The 11897-nt window shown below is 40.9% G+C and overlaps 1 non-coding gene across 1 annotated transcript; it reads left to right on the top strand.

Annotated features, from left to right (window-relative positions):
- The first annotated feature begins 2066 nt into the window (after positions 1-2066).
- On the top strand, positions 2067-2170 carry LOC148548079 (small nucleolar RNA R71). Its single transcript, XR_015898949.1, has one exon. It is a non-coding gene; the product is annotated as a small nucleolar RNA R71 (small nucleolar RNA).
- The last annotated feature ends 9727 nt before the right edge of the window (positions 2171-11897 follow it).

Here is an 11897-nt window from a genome sequence, read left to right as displayed (position 1 = left end):
GTTAGATCAATGATCTCCACATGTTCCAGGGAAAGAACTCTGTTGATAGTGAAGACCTTAGGTAATTGAGATGGCACAGTAGGGAGATTAGGGGGAATATCTGGGAAGTAAGCTGAGACAACTCTATCCCCTGGAGAGAAGTCTTCCGTAGGGATCTTCTTGTTCCTCCATCTCCTTGGTACCTTCTTCTTTGTTTCTTTTGAGGTTGCCTTCCCCTTGGTGACCTCTTTTCTCCAAGGAGTTGTGATGCTGTCTTCACCTGCCTCTAGAGGTTTGGGTTCCTCCAACTTTTCCTTGAGCTGTGGCAATTGCTGTTTTCCTTGTTTGTCAGTTAAGGGGGTCTCAGAATGAACTGGCTGTGTTTCAGTGCTTGTTTCCTCCTTCAGTGTCTCATTATCATTTGTGCTTAGTTCCTTTTCCTCTTGATCTGTTTCTTGTGAGAGTTTGAAAACATTGAAGCTGAGTTGTTCATCATGGATTCTCAATATTAGCTCCCCTTTCTCTACATCGATAAGTGCTCTGGCCGTAGCTAGAATGGTCTTCCCAATATGATTGGGTGAGTGTGACTTTCTTCCATGTCCAGAATGACAAAGTCTGTTGGGAGAAAGTACTTCCCAACCTTTAGCAACACATTTTCCACCACTCCTATTGCTTGCTTTTGAGTTTTGTCAGCCAGTCTGATAATGACATCTGTGGGCATTATCTCATTGATCTGCAGCCTCTTCACCAGGGATAAGGGCAGTAAGTTGATGCTGGCCCCTAAATCGCATAGTGCTCTGTCGAACATATTTTTACCTATGGCACAAGGGATATGAAAACTTCCTGGGTCTCTTCTTTTTGTAGGCAACTCAGGTTGAATAAGGGCACTACATTCCTTGTTCATCACTATAGTCTGCCCTCCCTTGAGTGAGCTTTTCCTGGGAAGAAGTTCCTTCATATACTTGATGAATGCAGGCATTTGTTGAATTGCCTTGATGAATGGTATGTTCACATGCAGAGATGCAAACAAGTCTAGGAACCTTGAGTATATTCTTTTTCCCACAGCACCATTGAGCAGTTGAGGGAATGGTGCATAGAGCTTCAGCAGCTCTTGTTGTGAGATTTCTGGTTCTTTGTGATCTCTATCCTCCTTCTTTGTTGAGTTGTCTTCAGGTTGTTTGCACATTTTGCCTTGCTTGTCTTCAATCTCTTGATCACTTGTAGTGACCATTTTACAATCTTCCCATCTTACTTTCTTTGCTTCTCCCTTGGGGTTTTTCTCAGTGTCACTTGGGAAGCTATCAGTAGGTTTGGGAATCTTCTCAGCTAAATATCCCACCTGGAATTCCAGCTTCCTAATGGTTTCTCCCTGGTTCTTAATATTGGCTCGCACCTCCTCTTTGAACACCTTATTTTCTTGAATCTCTTGGCATATTCCTTCAAGTAAGGCTTCAATCTTAGAGAGCCTGTCATCAATTGATGAGTGGTTCGGAGCAAATGTGCTGTTTTGGTTTTGATAAGTATGTGGAGAAGTGTTGTTGTGGGGGTGTTGAGATGTCCTCTGGGTGAATTGTTGGTGAGCTGCATTGTTGTTGGAGTTGTAACGTCTCTGGTCTTGGTTTTGATCTTGCTCACTTCCCCACCCAAAGTTCGGGTGATTTCTCCATCCAGGGTTGTAAGTCTTGGAGTATGGATCATAGTTTTTCCTTGGTGAATTCCCAATGTAGTTGGCTTGCTCCTGACTCCCTTCTACTTCTTGGTTTACTCCTTCTTGTGTTGTTGATGAAGTAGAGATTGCTGCTACTTGGTTCATCTCCATCTTCTTGGTGAGGTCAGCCAGCTGCTGGGTAATGAGCTTGTTTTGGGCCAACAGAGCGTCTACATTGTTTAGCTCCATCACTCCTCTTGTGTTCCCTCTTTCGGAAGCATAGAAGTAGTCGTTTTCTGCTACTGTTTCAATAACATCTATGCCTTCCTCAATGGTCTTCTTCTTGTTCAAGGACCCTCCAGATGAATGGTCTACTGCCTTCTTTGACTTATAAGAGAGCCCTTCATAGAAAATGTGCAGGTGGACCCATTCGTTGAACATGTCAGGTGGACACCTCCTTGTTAAGTCTTTGAACCTCTCCCATGCTTCATACAGAGTCTCACCATCCTGTTGCCTGAAGGTTTGAACCTCAGCTCTCAGCATATTGATTCGTTGAAGAGGGTAGAATCTTGCTAAGAATTTGTTCACCATATCCTCCCAAGTTGTCAAGCTCTCCCTTGGGAAGGATTCCAGCCACTTGGCTGCCTTGTCTCTGAGTGAGAAGGGAAATAAGAGCAATCTATAGGCGTCAGGATGAACACCATTAGATTTCACTGTGTCACATATTCTCAGGAAGGTGGTCAAATGTTGGTTGGGATCTTCTTGAACAACTCCTCCAAACGAACAGTTGTTCTGAACAAGGGTGATGAGCTGTGGTTTAAGTTCAAAGTTGTTGGCATGGATTGTTGGCTTTTGGATGCTACTTCTACAATTGCCTGGGTTTGGATTAATGTAAGAGCCCAAAACTCTTCTATCCTCCCTAGCATGATTTGCTCCACCTCCTCTGCCATGCTTGTGAGTCTCTTCTTCATGATGATTTTCCATGTTTTCTTCCATGTTTGGTTCAAAGTATTCCTCAAACTGTTCCTCTTCTTCTTCAGCACCAGCTACTCGTTTTTCTTTTGCCTCCCTCCTTAGTCTAAGGAAGGTTCTCTCTGGTTCAGAATCAAAGGAAGTTGAAGCCCCGCTTCTTCTCCCTGTCATACAACCAACAAGTATAAGCAGAGAAAATAGGTGCAGACAGTATTTGTATCAGAATTGATGTTAGTTGTGGGTGATGCAATATATCAAACAGTTAATGGGTTAGCAAACAGAATTGAAAATAACAAAGAAAAACAAAAAAGTAGATGGAGAAGGGAAGAAGTTTAGCTAAAACAAAAAGTAAATCACTCAAACAGAAAAATGAAATTCACAAAATAAATGCTCAATCTAGTGATCTTCCAATCTAATCATTGTTGATGCACAATCAATCCCCGGCAACGGCGCCATAAACTTGATGCGGGAAAAACTTGTCTCTCAACAAATCTTCCTTCGGCAAGTGTACCGAAGTTGTCGTCAAGTAAAAACTCACAATAGAGTGAGGTCGAATCCCACAGGGATTGATTGATCAAGCAACTTTAATTAGAAGAATGTTCTAGTTGAGCGAGTCCAGAATTTGGGTTGAGAGTTGCAGAAAATAAAATGGCGGAAATGTAAATAACAGAAAAGTAAATGCTAGAATTAAAGGACTGAAAGTAAATGATTGAAAATAAATTGCAGAATTGTAAATGGGAATGGGGGATTTGCTCATAAAAGTAAATCGCAGAAATTAAAGAGAATGGGTAAGATTAGAGATGGGGAGTTCATTGGGCTTAGGAGATGTTGCAATTCTCCGGATCAAGTTCATTTTCATCTCTTCCTCAATCAATGCACTCATTGATCTCCTTGGCAATCTTAAGTGATTGAATTACAATTTCTTGCAATTCAATCTCTCAAATCTTGATCAATAGCCAATTCCTTGGTCAATTGCTCATGAGAAGAGATGAAGTGTGGTCACTGATTATACCACATGCATTTCCCAAATCAAGTATTGAGAGGGTTATAGTCACATACCCATCCAAACCCAATTTGGTCCAGCATGAGAAAGCATTTCTAGCTTGATCTCTTCATTCCTCTTTCAAGGTTCAAAAGAGATCCAAGTTTGAATAGCTTCTCTTCCAAGATAACTACTCAATTGGATGAAGATCGAAAGCTTTCAAGTAAAATCAAGAGGAAAGATAGAAGAAGAATAATGAAAATTAGTATTGATCCATCAAATTACAACAGAGCTCCCTAACCCAATGAAAGGGGTTTAGTTGTTCATAGCTCTTGAAGATGAAAACAAAGATGGGAATACATCATAAAACTAGAAATTGCAAAGAAAGTAAAATATAGAGAGTGGTTCTTCAGCCTCCAGAACTCCTTTACAATTCAAAGCTACTCCTATATATACTACTCTTCTCAGCTTCTAGTTCACTCTTCAAGTCTTGGGCCTTTGGATCTTGAGTTTGAAGCAGTTCCTTTCTTTATTTGGGCTTGGCTTTACTTGCAGAGAGAAAGTGCGGAGTGGGCAGAGACTTAAGCTCAGGGCGTAAGGAGTGTTAATCATTTAGTGAAAGTCCAAGTTCGGGAACGTTAGTGACACTTAACATTGTCACTAACATTCCAATGCACCCCTTTTGCCTCACGTTAAAACCCACGTTAACTAGGTTAACGTGGCTTTTAACGTTGCCTTGTCAACCTTCGAGAACGTTAGTGACACTCAACATTGTCACTAACGTTCCAGTGTGCCCCTTCTTGCTTCACGTTAAAGCTCACGTTAACTAGGTTAACATGGCTTCTAACGTGGCCTTTGCCATCCTTCGAGAACGTTAGTGACATTCAACATTGTCACTAACGTTCCAATGTGCCCCTAGGTCTCACGTTAGAGTCCACGTTAACTAGGTTAACGTGGCTTCTAACGTGGCCATCTTTTAGCCATCCCAACGTTAGTGACAATGTTGAGTGTCACTAACGTTGGCTCATCCTTCATTTCTCATCGTTAGCTTCTACGTTAACTAAGTTAACGTGGAAGTTAATGTGACTCTTGGGGGTTGTGTGGTTGCTTCAATGTTAGTGACAATGTTGAGTGTCACTAACGTTGTCGACAACTCTTCATCCTCTACGTTAGTTCCCACGTTAACCAAGTTAACGTGGGAGTTAACGTGGTACTTTGCACCATAGGCCAACGTTAGTGACAATGTTGAGTGTCACTAACGTTGGCTTCTCTTCCCCCCTTTAACGTTAGAGGTCACGTTAACTAGGTTAACGTGGCTTCTAACGTGGCCACTTATGAGTAATTGCCAACGTTAGTGACAATGTTGAGTGTCACTAACGTTGGCTCAACTTCTCTTCTCCACGTTAGAGTTCACGTTAACTTAGTTAACGTGACTCTCTAACGTGGGCATTGATGGCTTTTTTGAGAGTGTTATTGGCAATCACTTTTCTCATTAATCTTGCAAGTTACCTCCCCTTTTTTTGCTTCTTTTTGGTCCTGAAATCAAGCAACAAAGTGCATCAAAGCTCTAGTCCAAGTCATGAGTAATGCAACATAATATTTGTCACTAAACTTATGCAAAATCCTCATCAAATCATCTAAAATGCACAATGTATGCTTGAGTCAAGGCATAAGTGAATATTTACCCAAAACTAGCTTATTTCCTAAAGAAATGCATGAAACTAACCTAAAAACAGTAAAGAAAAGGTCAGTGAAACTGGCCAAGATGCCCTGGCATCAGATTGTGACTCAGCTTTACTAAAGTCCACAATTAGAGGTGTCCATGGTTCTTAAGCACACTCTATTTTTGCTTTGGACCTTGACTTTAACCGCTCAGTCTCAAGTTTTCACTTGACACCTTCACACCACAAGCACATGGTTAGGGACAGCTTGGTTTAGCCGCTTAGGCCAGGATTTTATTCCCTTGGGCCCTCCTATCCACTGATGCTCAAAGCCTTGGATCCTTTTTATTACCCTTGCCTTTTGGTTTTATATTCACTGCTTTTTCTTGCTTCTAGAATCAATTTTATGATTTTTCAGATTATCAATAACATTTCTCCTTTTCATCATTCTTTCAAGAGCCAACATATTTAACATTCATAAACAACAATATCAAAAGACATATGCACTATTCAAGCATTTATTCAGAGAACAAAAAGTATTGTCACTACATCAAAATAATTAAACTAATTTCAAGGATGAATTTGAAATCATGTACTTCTTGTTCTTTTGTAATTAAAACATTTTTTCATTTAAGAAAGGTGATGGATTCATAGGATGTTCATAACTTTAAGGCATAGACTCTAATCTTTATTTATTATTTAATGGAAATAATATAAATTATGCATAAAAGCAGACACTTAGTAATAAAAGAAAAGAAACTAAAGACATAAAGACTAATGACTTCTAATTTTAGTACTCATGTACTCTCAAAATAGATAAAAGGTTATCACAGAGTTAGGACTCAACAACCTTTACTTTGGGAGGTAGATGCCTCTTTAATCTGTGGGGTGCTTGGCCCTTCAAGAGATAGCTTCTGGTGCTTCAGTTCTTTCAGTTCACGCCCTTGCTCTTCTTGTTCCATAAGCAGTTTGCAGAGCATGCTGGTTTGATTTTGCTGTTCTTCCTTCAGTTGATCCATAGCTTCTTGCAACTTGGTGATAGATGCTTCTAGGCGCCCCAGTATTCAAATTGAGGAATTTCAAGGAGGAACTCATGTGCTCTCCTCTTGATGGGGTCGTCCTGCACTTGTCCTTCCATTGACTTTTTGGTGATTGTTTGCTCTACTGATATATACTCATCTACTCCCATTTTTACCCCAGGATCTTTACATAACAGAGAGATCAAGCTTGGATAAGCCAATTTAGCATCTTTGGAGTTCTTGTTTGCAATTTTGTAAAGCTCACAAGAAATCAGCTGATGAACTTCCACTTCTTTTTCCAGCATAATGCAATGAATCATCACTGCTCTTTTGATGGTGACTTCAGAGCGATTGCTAGTGGGCAGTATAGAGCGCCCAATGAAGTCTAGCCAGCCTCTGGCGACTGGTTTGAGATCTCCTCTTTTGAGTTGGTTTGGGACACCCTTTGTGTTGGTTGTCCATTTGGCTCCAGGGAGGCATATGTCCTCTAGGATTTTGTCCAAGCTCTGATTTGGTCTCATCATTCTCCTATTAAAGGAGTCTGGGTCATCTTGCAGTTGAGGCAGCTTGAAGATCTCCCTTATTTTGTCAGGGTGAGTGTGAACAATCTTCCCTCTGACCAGAGTTCGATAGTCATAGAATGCGGTTCCAGCTATTCTCTGCCTGTCTGTCTGCCATAGATTAGAGTAGAATTCCTGAACCATGTTTCTTCCCACCTTTGTTTCAGGATTAGCTAGGACTTCCCAGCTCCTGTTTCGAATTTGCTCTTGCATCTCTGGATATTCGTCTTCTTTCAGATCGAATTTAACTTTCGGGATCACTGACCTTAGACCCATTATTTTATAGTAATGGTCTGAATGTTCTTTGGTTAAGAACTTCCCTTGATTCCAAAGTGGTTTTGGAATATTCTCTTTCTTGCCTCTTGAGTTGGTTTGTTTTCCCTTAGGAGCCATGATCTTGGTGGGTATTGGCTTAGTGATCACGGATAAACACACCAAACTTAGAGGTTTGCTTGTCCTCAAGAAAAAGAAAAGAAAGGAGAGGGATAGAGGGAGAGCCAAGTTCAAATTTGTGGATGAGAAGGGGGAGGCCGAATGAGGATTTAAAGGGGGGTGGGTTTTCGAAAACCTTTTAAAAAGATATGATAGAAAATGTGATTTGGAAAAGATAAGTAAGATAGGAAAAGATGTAATTTAAAATTGAAAAGATATGAAAGATATTTGAAAAAGATAGATTTGTTCTAAAAAAAATTGTGAAGATTTGAAAAAGATATTGATGAGTTTGAAAAAAAAAATTTTGAAAAAGATAGATTTGTTTTGAAAAAGATTTGAGAAGAGGTTGAAGAAGAATTGAGAAAGATTTAATTTTAAGATTAAGATATTTAAAAAAAAATTTGGAAAAAAAAGTTTGAAAAATGGAAGTCTTGGAACTTGTTTATGCAAGAAAAATGGATGGAAATATGAAATTTTGAAAAAAAATTAAGTTGGGAACAAAAACTTCCTCCCCTCCACAATCCTGGCGTTAAACGCCCAACTGCTGCTTGTTTTGGATGTTTAACGCCCATCTGTAGCCTCTTTTGGGCGTTTAACGCCCAGCTGTTGCTTCTGGCTGGCGTTAAACGCCAAAAATCTTTCATCAATGGGCATTTTTCTGAACGCCCAGGATGCTGCAAGTATGGCATTAAACGCCTAGAATAGTACCCATTCTGGCGTTTAACGCCCAAAAAGGTATCATTACTAGCGTTAAACTCCCAGTAGATGCTTCTTTTGGGCGTTTAACGCCCAATTGTACCTCTTACTGGCATTTTCTTGCCAGTGAGCTTCTTTTCCCTGTTTTGTACTCTGAATCCTTCTGTAACCCTGTGAACTTATGCAATTGATACTTTACCTTGAAGATTATTTATATTAAACTCGTATAATTATTATTTAAATAAAAATAGGTTTTGCTAATGGCTGTATTGCCTCCCAGCAAGCGCTTCTTTATTGTCTTTAGCTGGACCTTGCTGAGCTTTTAATCTAGCCTCAGCCTTGAGCACTCTTGCTCAATATTGCCTTCAAGATAATGCTTGATTCTCTGTCCATTAACAAGGAACTTCTTATTAAAATCAATGTCTTGAAGCTCCACATAGCCATATGGTGACACACTTGTAATCATATATGGTCCCCTCCACCGGGATTTCAGTTTCCCAGGGAATAGTCTGAGCCTAGAGTTAAACAGCAGAACCTTCTGTCCTGGTTCAAAGACTCTAGATGATAGCTTTCTATCATGCCACCTTTTTGCTTTCTCTTTGTAAAGCTTGGCATTTTCGAAAGCAGTGAGTCTGAATTCCTCTAGCTCATTTAGTTGGAGCAATCTTTTTTCTCCAGCTAATCTGGCATCAAAGTTTAGGAATCTGGTTCCCAGTAGGCCTTATGCTTTAGTTCCACGGGCAGATGACAGGCCTTACCATACACAAGCTGGTATGGAGAGGTCCCTATAGAAGTCTTGAATACTATTCTGTAAGCCCACAGAGCATCATCCAAGCTTCTCGCCCAGTCCTGTCTACGGGTACTTACAGTCCATTTCAGGATTATTTTTAGTTCTCTATTAGAGACTTCAGCTTGCCCATTTATCTGTGGATGATATGGATTTGCCACCTTGTGGCTAATTCCATACCGGACCATAGCAGAGTAAAGTTGTTTGTTGCAGAAGTGAGTGCCCCATCACTAATTAGTGCTCTAGGGACACCAAACCTGCTGAAGATATGTTTCTCAAGAAACTTCAGCACTGTCTTAGTATCATTAGTGGGTGTGGCAATGGCCTCTACCCATTTGGATACATAGTCGACTACCACCAGAATATAAGTGTTTGAGTATGATGGTGGGAAAGGCCCCATGAAGTCAATACCCCATACATCAAACAACTCAATCTCCAAGATTCTTTGTTGAGGCATGGCGTAACCATGAGGAAGATTACCAGCTCTCTGGCAACTGTCACAGTTACGTACAAACTCTCGAAAATCTCTATAGAAGGTAGGCCAGTAGAAGCCACATTGGAGGACCTTGGTGGCTGTTCGCTCACCTCCGAAGTGGCCTCCATATTGTGACCCATGGCAATGCCATAAGATCTTCTGTGCTTCTTCTCTAGGCACACACCTACGGATTATTCCGTCTGCTCATCTCTTAAAGAGATAGGGTTCATCCCACAAGTAGTACTTTGCATCAGTAATTAATTTTTTCTTTTGTTGCCTGCTGTACTCCTTGGGTATGAACCTTGCAACTTTATAGTTTGCAATGTCTGCAAAACATGGTGTTTCTTGAATGGCGAACAAATGCTCATTTGGAAAGGTTTCAGAGATCTCAATAGAGGGAAAGGACGCGCCTTTTACTGGTTCTATCCGGGACAGATGATCAGCCACTTGATTTTCTGTCCCTTTTCTGTCTCTTATTTTTTTATCAAACTCTTGCAGAAGCAACACCCATCTTATGAACCTGGGTTTTGAATCAGCTTTGTAAGTAGATATTTAAGAGCAGCATGGTCAGTGTACACAATCACTTTTGATCCTACTAAGTATGATCTAAACTTGTCAATGGCATAAACCACTGCAAGTAATTCTTTTTCTGTGGTTGTGTAATTTTTCTGGGCATCATTTAAAACATGGCTAGCATAATAAATGACATGCAGAAGCTTGTCATGCCTCTGCCCCAATACTGCACTAATGGCATGGTCACTGGCATCACACATTAGTTCGAATGGTAATGTCCAGTCTGGTGCAGAAATAACTGGTGCTGTGACCAGCTTAGCTTTCAGAGTTTCAAACGTCTGCAGACACTCTGTGTCAAACACAAATGGCATGTCAGCAGCTAGCAGGTTGCTTAGAGGTTTTGCAATTTTTGAAAAATCCTTTATAAACCTCCTATAGAATCCTGCATGCCCCAGAAAGCTTCTAATTGCCTTAACATTGGCAGGTGGGGGTAATCTTTCAATTACCTCTACCTTAGCTTGATCCACCTCTATTCCCTTGTTCGAAATCTTGTGCCCAAGGACAATCCCTTCAGTCACCATAAAGTGACATTTTTCCCAGTTTAAAACTAGGTTAGTCTCTTGGCATCTTTTCAGAACCAGTGTCAGGTGATCAAGACAGGAGCTGAATGAGTCTCCATATACTGAGAAGTCATCCATGAAGACTTCCAGAAATTTTTCCACCATATCAGAGAAAATATAGATCATGCATCTCTGAAAGGCTGCAGGTGTATTACACAGCCCAAATGTTATCCTTCTGTAAGCAAATACTCCAGATGGACATGTGAATGCTGTTTTCTCTTGATCCTGGGGATCTACTGCAATTTGGTTGTAGCCTGAATAACCATCCAAAAAGTAGTAATAATCATGACCTACTAGTCTTTCTAGCATCTGGTCTATGAATGGTAAAGGAAAATGATCCTTTCTGGTGGCTGTATTGAGCCTTCTGTAGTCAATACACATGCGCTACCCTGTAACTGTTCTTGTAAGAACCAGTTCATTTTTTTCATTATGAACCACTGTCATGCCTCCCTTTTTGGGGACAACTTGGACAGGGCTCACCCAGGGACTATCAGAAATGGGATAAATAATCCCAGCCTCTAGTAACTTGGTGACCTTTTTCTGCACCACCTCCTTCATGGCTGGATTTAGCCGCCTCTGTGGTTGAACGACTGGCTTAGCATTGTCCTTCAATAGGATTTTGTGCATGCATCTTGTGGGGCTGATGCCCTTAAGATCACTTATGGACCACTCAAGAGCTGTCTTGTGTGTCCTTAGCACTTGAAGTAGTGCTTCCTCTTCCTGTGGATTTAAAGCAGAGCTTATGATCACCGGAAAAGTGTCACCTTCTCCCAGAAATGCATATTTCAGGGATGGTGGTAGTGGTTTGAGCTTGGGTTTAGGAGGTTTTTCCTCTCCCTGAGGAATTTCCAGAGGCTCTTTTATTTCCTCTGAATCCTCCAGATCAGGCTGAGCATCTTTAAAGATGTCTTCTAGCTCTGATTCGAGACTCTCAGCCATGTTGATCTCCTCTACCAAAGAGTCAATAAGATCAACTTTCATGCAGTCTTTTGGTGTGTCTGGATGCTGCATGGCTTTGACAGCATTTAACTTGAACTCATCCTCATTGACTCTCAAGGTTACTTCTCCCTTTTGGAAATCAATGAGAGTTCGTTCAGTTGCTAGGAAAGGTCTTCCTAGAATGAGAGTAGCACTCTTGTGCTCCTCCATTTCCAGCACTACAAATCAGTGGGAAAGGCGAATGGCCCAACTCTGACAATCATGTCTTCAATCATGCCTGATAGGTATTTAATAGAGCCATCAGCAAGTTGGAGACATATCCGGGTTGGTTTGACTTCTTCAAGTAAACCAAGCTTTCTGATAGTGGATGCAGGTATTAGGTTGATGCTTGCCCCAAGATCACATAAAGCTGTCTTGGTGCAATTACCCTCTAATATGCATGGTATCGTAAAGCTCCCAGGATCTTTAAGCTTTTCTGGGAAGCTTTTCAGAATGACTGCACTGCATTCTTCAGTGAGGAGAACTCTTTCAGTTTCTCTCCAATCCATCTTATGACTCAAGATCTCTTTCATGAACTTGGCATAAGAGGATATTTGCTCAAGTGCCTCTGCAAA

This window comes from Arachis ipaensis, chromosome B8, assembly GCF_059453495.1.
Source record: "Arachis ipaensis isolate K30076 ecotype BB chromosome B8, ASM5945349v1, whole genome shotgun sequence".
In the NCBI taxonomy this organism is placed as follows: domain Eukaryota; kingdom Viridiplantae; phylum Streptophyta; class Magnoliopsida; order Fabales; family Fabaceae; genus Arachis; species Arachis ipaensis.
Note: the sequence above shows the minus strand (reverse complement) of the source record. Positions and strands in the feature narration are given on the sequence as shown.